The sequence below is a fragment of the Octodon degus genome, unplaced genomic scaffold (assembly GCF_000260255.1).
Source record: "Octodon degus isolate 3935 unplaced genomic scaffold, OctDeg1.0 scaffold00061, whole genome shotgun sequence".
Taxonomy (NCBI): Eukaryota; Metazoa; Chordata; class Mammalia; order Rodentia; family Octodontidae; genus Octodon; species Octodon degus.
The window spans coordinates 9,060,406-9,077,864 of NW_004524637.1; positions in this window are offsets into that span (position 1 = coordinate 9,060,406).

A 17,459-nucleotide genomic window follows, 5' to 3' on the forward strand; every position below is an offset into this window, starting at 1 on the left:
CACGCCAGCTTCCTCTGATAAAAGTAAGAAGCCCGTGTCACTGAGTGGCCCGCACAATCTCTGACACACCATAGATTCAAAGTGGAGTCAGGTGGCCAGCAAATGATTTGTGGCAGGGAAGGAGAGTGGTGGCGGCTATCAAAGCTCCAAGTTGGAAGCTGGAGACCTGTGTTTGGAGATGCTCTGTCCAGACCCTCACTTGGGTTTCTCAGCTCAGTGATGTGGTCACTGCCATTCGGGCCTTCCTTCACCTCTCAGATCTCGGGTCAGGGCTGGTGGCACCAGCTCTATGTGAAGTCCAAGTTCTTGTGAAAATCAGGTAGGAAAGCATACTCTTGGCAAGTTTTGGTTGTCTTCCCGCGTGGTGGAAGAAAAGGTGAATTGACAATATAATACTTGGATCCATAGACTATGTGGGTTCTTTTATAAATTTTATTTTATTGCTACATGTTTGGAGTGTAATAATGATTACACTCCCCATGGAAAATGGTGCATGTACTTAACATATCTTAATTCTTTTGTCCTTCTTTTTTCCTTTTTCTTTACTCTTCCTTCCATCTCCTGGTACTCTGTCCTTTGATGAAACACCTATTTTATTTCCTTTCTTTTAATTTTTTTTTTTTTTTTTTTTTTTTTTTTCTGGGGATTGAACTCAGGCCCTTGTGCTTGCCAGGGAAGTGCTTATTCCACTGAGCCATTTCCACAGTCACTTTTAATTTTACTCATTATTTATATTTTGGGCTTTTTATTTAAGAAGGATGTGATACTTAAATTTGCGCATCTGCCATACTTCACTTCCCATTAGGGAAGTTCTTAATCAACTGTGATTTCCACATTTTAGCTAAGAGTTGTTTGATGATGCTAGATGTAGTTCATCTTTTTTTCTTTCTTTATGCAGCTCAAGATTATATGTATTGGGAGCAAAATAGTTTGGGAAAAGATTTGGAGTTAAGAGCCCAAGTGTCTGGCTTACACCCTTACTTTGTAACTTAGAGGAAAATACTTAACCAAAAGGCAGAAGTAACCATCATAAAGAAGAGAGAGAATAAACTTTTACACACTCAGGACAGCCTAAGCTTTATGTATCTTGCTCGATTTTTCCCATCTACTTTATTATCATCCTCATTTTAAGAATGAATAAGCAAACTGAGAAAGATGATAGGACTTGCCAAGTTCATCAATATTAGAAACACTTAATAAGTTGAACTCGCACCATCTGTTTCCAGGATGCTTGTTCTTCTCTTCTGCCCTTTTGCAAACTGCAGGATGTAACCAGCTTGGAGTGGCTGAGAAGGAAGAGTCAACGACATCACTGTCAAACGCATCCGATGGTTAATTGCAGCCGTACGGAGCTTCCACAAACAAGACCTTTCAGAATAAAAGTTATGAAAACCTCTTCTCTATTTCTCTTTGGAATCCCTGTTGAATTTGAGTTTGAAAGCAAGATATCTCAGGATAACGTAAGAAGGCCCAAGTACATGTTAGGATGGGGGGAGTTGTTCTTTTTCTTACTGCCAACAGTTGGACAACCAAAAGAGGAGCTTCGGGAAGCAATGGCTGCAGCTCTAGGCTAGTGGTTGTTGTCTTCAGGGGGCTTGCAAGGCAATAGATTGAATGCAGGACATATAACTTACAGGATTGTTTTGTAATATTCACCCAAAGAGTCAAATGCAGAAGAGTGCAGGAGAGCTGTCCACACAGGAGAGACCTAAGGACCCCAGCTGAGGGCCTGGATCTCATGACAATGTCCTGCATGGGTCGCACCAAAGACCTGGAGCTCAGGACAGTGTCTAATGCAGGTCTGTTTCAAGGATCCACACTGGGAAGGCGCAAAGGTCTGTGGTGGAAGCTAGAAAGTCTGCACTAGTGGGATGAAGGATCTGTGCCAGCAGGCTGAGGGGTCTGCCCTGGAGCCAGGAAGCAATGCTCAAGGTGAGGGTCAGAGCTCCCTCCAAAGAGAACTGCATCCATCCTCAGTGACAGCAAGGACCTGAGCTCTGAAAATGAGAGCGGCTGAGCTCATGTCAGGAAAACCAGCATGACCACCTTCTTCCGGAGAATCAACAGCACCGTCTTTCCCTCCAGTCCTCCTTTATGCTGTGGACCTGTTTTCATCAGGCGGGCCTTCCACACCCAGCACTACACTGCTCCAGTTCAGCTGTGTGTTACAAGTTGCCCATTAGTTAATTCACCACAGTGACTAAGAATTTTTTTTAATTAATAAGGATGGTCCCGGAAGCTCTTGCTTGTAAAATCTTCTAAGTCTCTGTACAAAAGAAGCTAAGCTCATCTTTCAGAGCTTAGCTGTGGCTTACATGTATACAGCTAATAGTGTGAGATGACTTTTGAAAATCCTATCTAGTTCCTTTTATACTGTGACATTGTACATTTTAATTTTGTTTAAAATTTTGTATATAATTGGTAGTACATATTTTGATAATTCATTATTATTATTATTATTATTATTATTATTATTATTACTATTTTGTATTTAGTTCAGGGTCTACAAGCTCTACAGGATCTCACTACACAGATCAGACTCATAGTGATTCCCCTGTGTTCAGCCTCCCAAGTGCTGGGATTACAGGTGTGCACCACCACGCCCAGTCTCAATCACCATCTCAGTGTGCCCCAGGGGCGGGGCCACCACAGCAGGCCTGGGATCGAACCTCTGACCTCTGCATCTGCCTAAGCAGGTGCTTGAATCTGCTGAGCTATCTCGACAGCCCACATATTTTGATAATTCAATTCATGCATATGTTGTCCATCAGCCAAGGCAGGCTAAGAAGCATTTCAATCTCTCTGTCTTTAACCAGATATATGTGCTGGGGATTTCATGGGCCTCTTGTCCAGTTATGTTGAAGTAGACTGTAGGTTGTTTTGCAGTGGTTACCCTATGGGGCTGAGAAGAACAAGGAACCATTACTCCACTCTGTATGTGGTGCCCCATACTGATCACATTCCCTTCTCCTTTCCTTCCTAATCTTACCAATTTCTAGTGCCCACTATTCCATTTTGTTCTTCTAAAAGGTTGACTTTGGCTTCTACCAATGTGTGAGAACTTGTGCTTCTGTGTCTCTATAGATTCCTTAACAGCAGAATGTTCTCCAGTTTTGTCCCATGTTGCTGCAAAGGTCAGAATTTCATTATTTTTATGGCTGAATAATGTTCCACTGCATGAATATATCACATTTCCTCTATGTGTTAATGCCCACAGGGGCCTCTGGCCTGACCCCATATTTTGGCTATTGTTATTACTGTTGTAATACTATACAATTTTAGTGATCATTTTTCTCTAACAACTCACTTGAGGCAAACTCTTGAAAACAATCTCTGTCACTGTTAAACTTCTATAATTTCCCCTGAAATTTTAGAGATTCATAGCTCCTACTAAAATTTCTTGTAAGCAATAAAAATATACAAAATTACATATATTACCTTTGTATGTATTTGTATGAAGACTTTAATTTTCATTCAGTTGGGAGAAAATATTACAAAATATTAAATGTCTGCCATATTGTCCTTTAAGAGATGCTGCTGGAGATTTCAATATATTTTCACATAGAAATTGAATGCCACTTCAGGGACAATGTTTGCGATCTTCTGTCCTGAAAGCTGATGTTCAGAACTACAGTAAAAGTTATTGCTCCTATGTTTCGGTTATATTGCTGCTATTACTATTGTTTTGTGAATAATTCTTTTTAAATATTCCTCTGAAATTGTTACAAAATTCTGTTTTCAATGTTCATGTCTTAAATATACATGAAGGCTAAACTAAAAGCTCCTTAGTAAGTTAGGTTGGCTTTAAATTATGTGTTTAATTTTAACTAAGGAAAACTAACAGGCAGTTACCAGTATAGCCAATAAAAATCAAGATGTCCCTTGAAGGTGTCACTGACACCTGGGTCAGTGTTTCCATCCAGACCAGGCAGGCTTTCCATGTCAGGAAAGGAACATGGCTGCTTTTCTGAGATGACACAAAGGATCTTGGGATGGTTGAATCTTCAATGTCCGTTTCCTTGGTTTAAGATATTGACAGCTTTTGTCAAAGTGTAAATTTTTTTAGAAATTGTTTTTTATTTTATTTTATTGAGAAACAGATATCAATGAGACAGTTTCAAAGCTGATTAAAAATTAATACATAATTAATTTCAATAATTAATACATTGTACATTGTTATCTTTTTAGTGGTTATCCATAGTACAAGATGCAGACAGGATATTAACTGGTGTGTTGACATTTCAATTATTAACAGTAACACTTTATTTATGTGCATATGTCAGACTGGCTTAGAGAAATGATCATCTTTTCAGAGCATGTCAAACACGAGTTGGGTGGACTTGGATTGAATATGTTAAGGATAAAACAATGTTTGAAGGAGGAGACGCCTCCTCATGCTGAGGAGTGGGATGGCCTTCATGGTGGGATGATGGTGGTTGGGGTGAGGGTATTCACTGTCTTGGCCATGGTGTGATGCTAGCAACAATATAAGACACAGAAATAAAATGCATTGAGACTTCACTTTGTCTCTGTCCCTGACATAACTCACTGTACAACTCTTGTCTACACAGGTTCCTTTTACTTACTTTCTTTCTTTTATTTATTTATTTATTTTTTTGTGGTACCATGGATTGAACTCAGGACCTTGTGCTTTCCAGGCAAGAGCTTATTCTACTAAGCTATCTCCCTGGCCCACAGGTTTCTTGTTACATAGAATCATTCCTCATACTGAGCCCACATCTTGTCCTCTAAAATTTGAACCTGTGGATCTTGTTTTTTCCACAAGGCCATACAGAATTTAGCTTGGGCTCAAAAGGGGTTATTATTTTCTTCAGATACTAAGAATATAGAATAGATGTGAATATACATGTGCAGGACATGCTAGGCAAAAGTCCCTGGAATAAAATATAATTCCTTAGTTTATTCTTCTTGCTTCTCATAAATAGTAACAAGTTTGATTTTATCCATTACTGTGTGGGTCAGAATGGTCTAGGAGACATGATGACCTGTTTTTCTAAAATAATTTTATTGAGAAACAAATAGCAATGAGACAGTTTCAAAACGTTAGTAGTGCAGTTTCAATAATTAATACATTGCATATTGTTGTCTTCCTAGTAGTTATTTTTAAAACTTGGTAAGGCTCTGATATGTATTTCTTTCTATCTCTTCTCAAATTGGGGAAATAGCCCAGCAATTTGAGAGTAACCTGGCACCATGCCAAGACCACATCTCAGAAGTGAACAAACAGCACAACATGACAGACGAGTGAGCAGAAAGAAGCAGAAATCAATAACCTTTAGAAAGAGTGCTAGAATGTCTTCTTTTATGTGAGATATATTAAGAAATGAATGAATACAATAAAGAAAGGTGATGGGAAGCTAGAAGATGTACTCCTGAAGACTTGGAGGGTATGGGGGGGAGTGCCAGGAAGGAGGGGAGACAAAGGGGTGGGAAATGAGGTGACCAAAGCATGTTACATGCAGGGACAATTCCCCCAATATGGATAGCACCATCTTGCACTGTAAATATTTACCAGTAAAAAAAAGACAAAGCCAGAATACCAGGATAAACGTGACGCAGACAAAGGTAAGGGGTCCTCATGTGGTTATATATTGGATCACAAGGTAAATTGTATGATGCGGGGCACGGGCCATGGGGTTTAACTGAGTGTGAGCTCCACAGAGAAGGGGCAGATGTGTTCTCCAAGAAAGCTGCTGGGTTTAGGGTGGATTTACAGAAAGTGTCTAAGTGATCCTGCTCAGACCCCGTCAGCAACCAGTTGCTCAATGATAGTTAAAGAGATCCCCAAAGGGTGTCCAGAAGAAGCTTGTCCTGATTGGCAGGTGCTCTAGAAATCATATCAAATGATTGAAGAAGAAAGGGAGGTTGAATGTACAGTCTGAAGACCTAGAGACACCACAGGAGGCATGGGGGATCTTTGGTATGATGAGTTTACCTAGAAGATGGATTCCATTTCTTCTGTGTGGTTTCAGAAGGCAAAGCTAAAACAACATGCCCCACATGAGGAGCCCCACTGCTCACATGGAAGAATGTTCACTCGCCATGTGTGGGCATGCTGGGGAGAGACCCTAGTTATTTTCAAATTTATAGTAATGGTACTGAATTATCGTAAGAAAGTCAGAATTCCAAGGAAAAAGGCAGTGCTTACAAATATTAAATGTCTTCACTAGAGGTGGTTATAAGTTGGCCAAAAGATCAGTTTTCACAGGTCCAGTGCTATTTGCTGGCTAAAGTCATTCCATCCTAAATTTCTGTGAAGTATATCAGCGGGAACTTCTGAAAAGCAAGTAGCAAAAGAGGAAATTGGCCTTTGCTGCAGCTTGTTCTTAACGTTCATTCTTCTACTGTTGATTTAGGTAGTGACAGTAATTCCTCTTTAATTTTTCTCCACTAACTAAATAGCTAGTTGGATTGATGGTATAGATACAGAAATAGGTACTTTAGTTTTGAAAATCCATATGCTGAAGTTTGTTCTCTTCCCACAAACTGTAAACATGATTTGACTTTATGTACCTACATTCAGTGAGAAAGAGTTTTGAAACCTTCGTTATGAGAATAAAGCTAACATTACAATGAGCAAAGGCTCTGCATGGTACGTAGCCTGCGACAATGGCTGAATTTCTATGAACAGCATTTCAGCAGAGGTTGAAAAGATTTTGCCACCTGGTACAGTGCAACAATTTTAGAATTCTATGTCCCTGTAGAAAAGAAGGAAACAACTGTGGGAGTGATATTTTTTCTGACAGGGGAAGAAAGAGCAGAAGGTGCAGAAAAATAATACTTCTTGGGCATTAGAAAAACTAAGTAATGAAATAATAGGAAATCATTCCAGAAGCTGAAAAACACTTAGTCCAGGAGAAAGATAGAGCTTTCTTCTAACTTTCAACAGTCCTCTCCAAGAGAGACTTGTGTTGGGTTCAAAGCCTGTCTGGGTTTTATGAAGCATCCTTGCTTAGATGAATAAAGTGATCATAAGATGTCTCCTATGTAAAGTGGTAGAGAAGCTTTGGCTTTAGGAGTCTTTTTAAAAATGTACTAAATGTCACTCCAACCTGCATGCTATTAGTGATCAATTTCCTTTGAGACATCGCATTTCTGTGAGGATGTTTTCTCAGATATCCTCCTTGCTAACAGCTTCCTCCTCATAATTGCCGTTAGAACCTCCTCAAGAGGCTAAGCAAAGTGCAAGGGAAAGTACGTGCGAACTCGGAATCTTCCTTCGCAGATATTTTCTAGCTGCTGTTCATCATCATCATCACTTGCATCTAGGCACACAGAAACCAGTTAAGCTTTTAGCAGCCATAAACACCCACAGCCAATGTTCAGGAACTGATTCTCCAGAGGATGAAAGCCCATGGCCGGGACAACTTGTTCACATTTGGTGTTTTTTCCCCCACATGAAGTCTCTGATTCAGTTCGCAGGGGAGAATATGCAGCAGGAAGTGTAGGCAGACATAAAAGTAGCTGACCACATGGGGAGGGTGGTTCCCGGGCTCTGCTGTCCACAGCCTTAGCCTGAGTCACTGTGCTGGACCTTGAAATCGCACATCCCTTGGTGCCTGTGACTTTCTTAGCTATGAAAAGTTTCACTTTTTGAACTCAGGGTGTCTGAGTATGTCTCCTTAGAGGAAGGAGGAGGGGGAGGAAGGAGGAGAAAGAAATGTGTCTTTTGGCTTTTAGGGGTTTGGTACCCGCCAGGGCAGAAGAGGAGTGGGAGACAGCAGGAGAAGGCCTCCTGCATAAGCTTCAGAAATGACCACTGCAAAGACCTCCCTATAGCATCTGCATAAAGCCCTGAGTTTGGGGACAGCTTGGGGAGTTGAGATCAGTGGCTTAGGTGAGCAGACGAGTCTTAGCCCCTTGATGAATTTAGCCAGGGGACAATTGCAGTAGTATACTGACTTTGGAACTATCAAAGAGAAATGATGACACCAGCACTCTGAATGCTCTGGAGCTTCTTAGTGGTGAATGCATTTTTAAAAAATGTGCTATGAAAAGTGTTGGGCTGGGGAGATAGCTCGGCAGCATAAGTGCCCGCCTGGCAAGTGCAAGGTCCCTAGTTCAATCCTCAGTACTGCAAAGAAAAAAAGTGTTGATCAAAACATATTAACTGAGAACAGTTCTTCATTGCTTCCCACCCCTGCCCCATGCCCACTCAGGGTGCTACCAAGGTCACTACGTTTTAGAGCTCACCAGTCACCCTTAAGCTCATTTCTGCACCATTTTACACTGTGGAAAATGGGGCTCTCCTGACAGTAAGGACCTCTCCTACTGGTGCTGGTACTAGGTCCAGAAGTGCTAGGACACTCCTTCCCAGAGGCCAGCTGGCACCCTTCTCTCCCAGACAGCTGAAGACCATAGGACAGACAGAACTTGCACCCCCTGAGGCTGCGCTCCTGTAGCACCTCCAGGTGGGGAGGCGGGGATGGCCCCTGGCCCATGAGCATAGGGTGTTTTATGGGCAGCAGCACCCTGGCCACAGCCCTGATGGGTTGGGCTTGGCAAGCTGCATCTTCAAGCAGACTCTGGAAACAAGCTTGTTCTTTGATCAGGTGGCAAAGCCATGGTGGAAATGATTAATGTTTAGAGGCCGTGTATCTAGGTGGAGCACGCTTCCAGGGCCACTTTGTCATCTCTGTCAGACCCAAGGGGTCTGCCTCTTGCTCAGATGTACTACGGTGTTTATGTTTCACCTCTGAAGACCAAGAACAGGAAAATAGCAGTCTCATTTTATGTCTAAGATGTGTGATCTTCAGACAGATAGTGATGTTAAGCCTAACTGCCTCTGTTATAGGATAATAATATCAGTAAGCTTCTCTTCTGGATGTTAAACAACTAAAAATTGCAGGCCAAAAATTATACAGATAGATGGGCTACAAAGATAGCCAATATTTTGGCCCTAAGCCTTCAAGGTCAGTGAGGACTCAGGACATAAGAGAACCTCTGCTGTGACATTTGGTAAATCAGTGGTGTCCCAAATTTTCTGATCAAGAAGATTATAGGGCCACAGAGGAAAGTGATCGATGATGTATAGTGTGCCCAAGGAAAGTCACCTAGTAAGAAAAGTTTCTCTCAGGTTTTCACAGAAAGCAAGTACATCAAGCAATGGCCGTGACTCATCCACGTGGCTGACACTGACAAAAGATCCACAAGGTGCTGTACATGGTTTCAGGGTAAATCCTGAGGGGATCTGACTGACCTTATCAGGTAGCAAAAGTTACATTTTTATTTATATAGGTCTTGCTTTAACTTGGTCTTAACCATCCAGCAGAAAAGTGTAATCATCAAGTATAAAAAATAAAGCTATATTAATATGCTGAGCTGTAAAAGGCTCAAGTCAACAACTTTGGGTAATTGCCAGTTGTGCTGATAACCCACTACTATTATGGACTTTTGGAGTAGAATGGGTTGTTTTGCTGAATTCAAGTACCTACAATCTTTGGACTGGCATCAAGTATGAAAAGGTCCTTTAAAGACTTCTCCAAATACGGCTTCGCTAACAGCAGTGGAACACCCATCTCTGACAAAACAAAACAAAAACAGGGGATATAAATAAAGGACAGTTTTGTGAGAAAAAAATATATGAATATACAAGACAGTTAGGATAGATATACAGCTCCTTTCTCTTACTTAAATGAGAAGAAAGGTTTGTTCTAATATTGTTTAGACAAGATATCATGTCTGCATCCTGTACGCTGAATAAATATGAAGACAACAATATACAATGTATTAATTATTGTAACTGTCCTACTAACCTGTTTTGAAATGGTTTCATTGCTATTTTATCTTTTTTTCTCACTAAAATGAATAAAAAATTTTTTAAAAAGAAACCTTAAGACCAACAGCATAACAATTTCATTGTACAGAATTCATCTTACTGAAGATGCACAAAGAACCCTTAATTGTATATTGTTATTTTAGTATTTGTTCAGAGTACAGGATGCAGACATGGTATCTTGCCTAAACAATATTGGTACAAATCTTTCTCCTCATTGAATTAAGAGAAAGTAGCTGTATATCTATCCTAGCTATCTTGTATATACATATATATTTTTTTTCTCACAACAAGGTTTTACTCTGAACTCTGGGAAGATGGGCAAACCTCCACCAGTGTTCTCATGTAAAGTTTTCTCACATTTCCTTCCAAATTGCCGAGATTATTTTAACTACGGAGATTTGAAAGAACCTTTCTTGGGTTTTAGCATGAAGAAGATGACATAATTTTTCTGGCTACAGCCATTGTTTCAAACAGCTTCCTATGAGGGAGGGCCAGCCCAGCAGTGTCCACTGCAGTGTCACAACCCTGCAATCACCTTCAGCTTCGGCCACTGCCCAGAAGGATGTCCATACATGGTGAAAGACATCTCCATTGTAAACTTGGACCCAATTCTATGTTTTACTCGATTCTCTACCGGCTTTTTTGCCTCAGTTTTTCTAGGTTCCAGTACTCTTTCTGCCTGAACCATGTGGACGGATATTCCTGAGAAGGTACTGTGTGGAGAACACAGAACAGGAATTGCTTCTGAGGCTGAATTCTGGTGCTAACACGTCTGCTGTCATTTGGCATTTTAGCTCTGCTAGTCAGTTTTCTGTCGCTATGGAGATATACCCAGTGCAATCAACAATGAGGAAGAAAAGTTTATTTTGGCTCACGGTTTCAGACCAAAATCGGCTAGTTTTATTGCTTTAGGCCTAAGATGAGATAGAAGAGCATCGTAGAAGAATGTGGTGGAGAAAAGGAGCTCAGCTCATGGCAGTCAGGAAATTGATGAAGGGGGGAGGAAAGGAGGTGGATAGATAGATAGATAGATAGATAGATAGATAGATAGATAGAGATGAGGGGAGGGAAGGAGAGGAGAGAGAGAGAGAGCAGGGAGGGAGGAGAGAGAGAGCATGAGGAGGGAGGAAGGAGAGAGACAAAGAGAGAGGCAGAGAGAGGCAGAGAGGCAGAGACAGAGAGAGACAAAGAAAGGCGGAGAGACAGAGAGAGATGGAGAAAGAGACACAGAGATGGAGACAAGGAGAAAGAGAAGATGCAGAAGGAGGAAGGGAAGGAAGGACAGAGAGAGAGAGAGAGAGAGAGAGAGAGAGAGAGAGAGAGAGAGATGTTGTTCTTTAGCAGAAGGAAGGTAGCTGTCCTGAAGGTAGTGGCAATACTGAAATATTTGTAACTAAGAGACAGAGCTTCTTGGAAGGTCTCTGTGCGTGAGTGGCATCATAGGCCAGTGTCGCTCGCAGCAAGGACCCAGAATGTCTGGATCTCTGGGCCTTTTTTCTGGGAGCTTTGGGTCATGCTAGGATCATCCAGTGTCTCTATTGAGGGGTGGAACCTTGTCGGCCACCCTGGGCATCTGAGGAGCAGGTGGGCTAAGAGGCTGCCTGGTCTCTGCTCCTACCCGTTGCTCTGTGTCCAAAGCCTCTCAAGTAACTTTGTTTTTTATGTAGTCTTTCTTTTAAAGAATACAAAAAATAGTAAGAAAAAAATTAGAAATGATACAGAATTTCACTAAATAAAATGATAGGACCTTAACAACGGTAGCTCTATTGCATACCGTTGTCTTCAAATCGGCTGTTCTAGTCACCAGATAAAAGCATGCAAAATTGGTCAAAAATTATAAAAAAATTTAAAAGGAGAGAGAAAAAATATTAAGTATTCACTATTCCTTTCTGCTCCTTTCAGCAGAAATCAGCAGCGCAATTATCCGAGCTATCCTGTTACATACAGAAATGAGTCGTTTCCTTTCCTCTTTCCTTCTTTTCTCCTTTCCCAGGTGTTCCTCGCCTTGGAGCAGTTTCTGTCCCTTTCACGGTGTCTATTGTACTCTTCAGACCCTATTTACACTTTCAGGTTCTTACAGTTCTCAAGTCACTTTCTCCAGAAAATAAGACACTTTCACAAACTCATCCACTAAGCTGTAATTTCCCTTGTCCCTTTTGAGACCCGACAGGGTGCCTTTCTATTGCTCTGGCCTTTATAAGAACAATTGACTAGTATTTTTTCCCTTCTAGTCATAATGTCAGATCCATTTCATTCTTTCATTATTTGGTAAAATAAAATCTCATTTTTAAATAAGCTAATTAATTATAAATAGCAATGACTTTACAATCACCATAATGATAACACTTAATGATTTCATCTTCCCTCAGTGACATTAATATTTAAATGTAACATTACCCAGCTGGGCCACCGTTCTCTTAAAAGCTGTGGGAGAAGTAAAACTCTGTATGCTTATAAATCTCTGAAGGAAACAGCACTAAAAATTCACAGAAATCTCTGAAGGAAACAGCACTAAAAATTCACTGTCATGTTTCTGTGTTTTTAGCTCAGATCCTCTAGTATGGAGGAATTAGAGTAAAATGAGACACAAAACACTTTCATCAAACAAATCTGTTTTAACTTGATAGCACACTATATTTTTGTCCCAACTTAATTTTTGAAGCAAAATTGAAATTGTTATAAACCAACTATCCCCATGTGTAAGTTTGATCTGGGTTTGGTAAGGCCAATTTATTTCCTGAGAATCCCACATACGAGTTTCGATGCTCAGCTGTGGTAGAGAGAGATGTTGGATTAACTAGCAAAACAGTATCACAAAAGAGTTCTAGCATAAGGGGAGACTGCGAGTTGGTGCTCAGCAGTCCCTCCCCGACTGAGTTCTCCTTAAAACAGTGGTGAGAACCATACACCTGGGGCCGGGGAGATGGCTCAGTAGAATAAGTGCTTCCTTGGCAAGTGCAAGGGCCTGAGTTCAATCCCTGGTTCCACCAAAAAGAAAAAAGCATACACCTGGCGGAAACTACACTGTGACTCAGTGAGACCCTCAGATCCTTCAGGGGCTTCCTCTTCTATCCACTGGAGTATGAAGAAGGTAGACGTCTCGTCCCACTTCAGCTCATTCCCTTCCTTCTCGGTGGGAAATGGAGAGTTAGAATCTGGGTACTGAACAGATTACAGCAATTCAGAAAGGTTCACTTTCCTTTCGTCTGAATTTAGTTCCCTTTTAGTGCACAATATTACAGGTATAAAAAATGGTACATATTCATGCACGCAGCACTCAGTGTGTTCGTATTCCAGAAATGAATCGTTCTCCAGTGACCGATAAAACCCTCAGAGATGGAGTACACTGCGTGGAAAGGAGCGGTCCACCAAGACATAACCCTCTGTGGACACGGAGTTCTCTGCTAAATGACCCAGTGGGAAAGTTCTACACAAAGTGGGACAGGTGAGATCAACTTAATTTTCTCCCATGGGAACCTAAAGTGGTGCATAAAGCATATTTCAGAAGTTAATTTTACCTGTGTCTTTTCACCAGGCACTAAAAATTGTATAACTTATTCTTTTGCATAATTACCATGAAGTAAATCTTATGCTCTTTCTTTTTTCTTTTCTTAATGTGTGTGTGTGTCCAGCTCAGCCTGCCCTGGAGGTGGGGCTGGCATGGCACATGGTGCCTGGGATTGAACTGTGGAGCTAAAGCAGGTCTCTGAACTTGCCTAAGTCTGCCTAAGCAGGCACTTTAGTCTGCTGAGCTATCCGGCCAGCCCCTGATTTTTCAATAGACATAGTTTGCTCACTATTTCAGCAGAGAGAGGGTCTCTATAATGACTATTAATGATTACACAATAATTAGTTTCTCACAGATTTTTTTTTTACTGCTACCAGTATAGTCTCACCCTCTTGATCTCACACAAAAATGTAAATGTTAATATGAGCAACTACTGCAACTATGACTCAGTGAGACCCTTAGATCCTTCAGGGGATTCATTGTCAACGAAGCCACAGAGAAGGGCTCATGGTGTTACACAAATGGAGCTCCTTGGTTAGTTCTGAGTTGGCACTAGCTGCTCTGAAAATTGTTACCCCACTGGCCCAGAGAATCAGCTGCAGGGCAAGAGAGAGCAGACCCGTGTAAAGAACACAGGTATTGTTGTCAGGGTTTGCCAGGGAAAGGAATTAATCCAGGGCATAATTGATAGGATTATTTCATAAGATTCATCCAAAGAATCAAGTGTAGAAGAGTGCAGATCTGTCCTCACTAGGGACCCAAAGAGTCAAGCTGAAGGCCTGGAATCTGTGGTAATGTCCTGCATGAGTCCAGCTGAAGAGCTGGAGCGCAAAGCAGTGTCCTCCTGAGTCCAGCTGGAGGTCTGGAGCCCACAACAACGTCTCAGGCAGTGTCTCTTCTGCCTCAGGGATCCACACTGGGAAGGTCTAAAGGTCAGCGATGGAAGCCAGAAAGTCTATGCTGTGGGACGGAGGATCTGAGGGAGCTGCCCTGGAGCCAGGAAGCAATGCTCAAAGAAAGGCCCAGAGCTCCTCCAAAGAGAACCGTAGCCAGCCTCAGTGACAATGAGGACCCAAACTCATCTGAAGATGAAAACGGCTGAGTTGATATCAGGAACGCCAGCATGACCCACTTCCTGACAATCAACATCTCCTCTTCCCTTCCGGTTCTCCTCTTGTGCTTTGCCAATGATCCTCCGGTGGGCCTTCCACACCCAGAACCACACAGATGAAGTTTAGTGAGATGTTGCAAGGTGACAATTAGTTAATCTGCCACAACAGGCAAGGAAGAAGTGGAAGACGGACTAGCAATGGGGGCATAATGGCAGGTTACTGCAGCATCTTGCACGTAAAGCCAAGTCAAGACTCTACCATACTTCTGGAACCGAACGGCCAACCACTCCCAACACAGCATGCACAATCAGTGCAGGCATAGACTACTTTAGCTGTGCTGTTCCGACATCATCACTAATTTTATAGTAAGGGAGATTTGGCTATACATGGCTAACATCAACATGTATCTGCAGGGGCCGGGGAGATGGCTCAGTGGAATAAACGCTTCCCTGGCAAGTTCAAGGGCCTGAGTTCAATCCTCGGTTCCGCAAAAAAAAAAAAAAAAAAAAAAAAGAAAGAAAAGAAAAAGAGAAAAAAAAACATATATCTGCAAAAAATGCTTATGTGTACATACATAGACTATATTACATGGAGTAATTCCTACATGGAGCCCTTCCTGGACCTCCTTGAGGTCCTCCTTGAAGTTTATATCTGTAATGCCATGGGAAAGTTATTGCAATTCTAGTGAGTTAATTCCAATCTACCATCTCCAGTACAACTCACAGTGAGAATAAAGCCACTGAGGCATGTTTGTAGATGCAGGGAGCCTAGGGGTCCTAAGTCTAGCCATGATGCTGGCTGTCCGGAACAAAGGTTTCAACCCAAGGCCCAACCCGGGTTTTATACATTCAGGAAGAAAGGAGTGGCTTGAGGAAGAGTGAGTGAGAGAATCCTGGGAAGCAGGTGAGTGCTGGGAGCTGGGCTAGGTGGGAGGCCTGCAGTCACCTCTGCAGTGTGCAGAGAAGGACACGCAGGGAATAATCTGCGACATACAACTGAGGTGGCATCTGATGTTTTGGCGCATCAGCTCTGAGGTATAATCCTTCAAGCCCTAGGAAGTCATAGCCTCTTAGCTCAAGACCCAGTCTCGGCTGGCAGTGGGAGCACGGCTCTCTGCTCGGTCCTGCCTCAGCTCACTCACGTCTTATTTGGTAACTGGGGCTGAGGTGGGGAAGCCCTGCCCTGTCGCCTTTGCTTCAACGACTGCACCTCAGCACCTCAGCTGGACCAACTCACCTGGCTTAAAGCCAGCTGAAGGGACAAGGAGAAGTCCTGGCCAGCTCTGCACATGTCAGCACATGGACATGGGGCCGGGCTCAGCCACAAGGGAGCCAACCGCTCCTCCTTTAAGGGGAGTCGCCCAGGTGGTCCTCCACACTGGAAGTAGCATTCAGGGAGTCTCAAAGCTTTAGTTAGCTTCATGTGGTTACTTCTGTAACTAGCTGTCTGAAATGCTGCGTCTTTCCCTCATTTTTATAAACAAGATAATGGTGTACAGAAAAGAGAACCCCAGTGATCATTTTCCCCCTAGAGAATTCTGTCTCTGGCAGGCTTATTTCATAGGGCAGCGTTACCCCCTGCAGGAGCCAACTCACTAGCTTTATGAGACATACATCATTCATGGAAGAGCAATATCAAGTCCTAGAATTAAATGTGATGACAAGTAAAACATGTATTATGAAAAGTGCAAATGGTTTACTGAACAAAATTAGGAAAATGTATCAAGGGAGAGGTGTATTCCTCGCCCCCCCGTTGGGAAGACTGGAGTCATTTTACAGCAGAAAAATCACTGAATTAATTTCATATTAAAATTCAAATCAGTTTGTGTTTTCAACTCTGGAAAATTACTTTAATGTTCTCTGAAAAATTAACGAAGACTAGAGATAGTCTTAAAAATGGGAGCAACATGGTGAGTTCCTGACTTGCTCATTCTTCTTTGTGTACACGGGTCAAATTGTCACACTGAACTACATGAATTAATACAATATAGCATACAACAATTAAAGCAATGAGACTAGAGCAAAAATACTCAGAAAATAACTTATTATCTTTAAAATAATAAAGTTTACAGGGTCTCACTACGCAGCTCGGACTCCTAGTGATCCTTCAGTTTTTAGCCTCCCCAGTGCGGGGAGTACAGGTGTGCACCACCATGCCTGGTCTCAGTAGCCGGCTCAGCGAACCCTGGTCAGGGCCGGTGTGGCATGTGGTCCCCAGGATCAAACCCCCGTTCCTGAGACTGTCTAAGCAGGGGCTTAGTACGCTGAGCTATCTCGCCAGCCCTTACGAATATTCTTAAAATTTTAAAATGGACAAAAAACAGGGGTTTGTTCTCTAAATAATCTTCGATGTAAAATATGTGTATATATATATGTATATATATATATATATATATATATTTATCAATCTCACACTGCATATGAATTAATCCAGATGAATTAAAAACTTTTCTGTTAGTTTCTTCTTCCACAGTTAGTGATGGCAAAAATGAAGTCTTAAGTATTTTAGTGAATTGGTTTTAACTTGCCTGGAAAAGAGAAGACCTTTGTGGCTTAAAATACAGCTATGAAATCTGTACAGGAACAATCAGCAAGTAATTGTCTATGTTCAGATATTTACCTTTGTGCAGCTCCGAGAAAAACACACTTGCTGTGTGTGCACAAACTCACAGGTGCAGAGATTAATGATTCGGGTTTATGTCTCCGACCCCTCCTCTGAGGGTGTGCCTGTTCCGGTGTCACTTCGACTTGCTCCCATGACCCTGGTCAAGGCTTAGGATCATTATTTCATGAATTTCTTTCTCAAAAGCCCAGAAGTATTCAAACACAAATAAGGAAGGACAGTTTACAAAAATGTAGCTATAGCTGGTTAATAGGCATGCAAAAATGCCTATACTATTTCAAAATATTTTTCTTTTTCTTTTTTTTTTTTAATAATTTTTTTAATTTTTATTTATGAGAGAGAGAGAGAGAGAGAGAGAGAGAGAGAGAGAGAGAGAGAGGTGTGTGTGTGTGTGTGGCCAGCTCAGCCCACCAGGGGG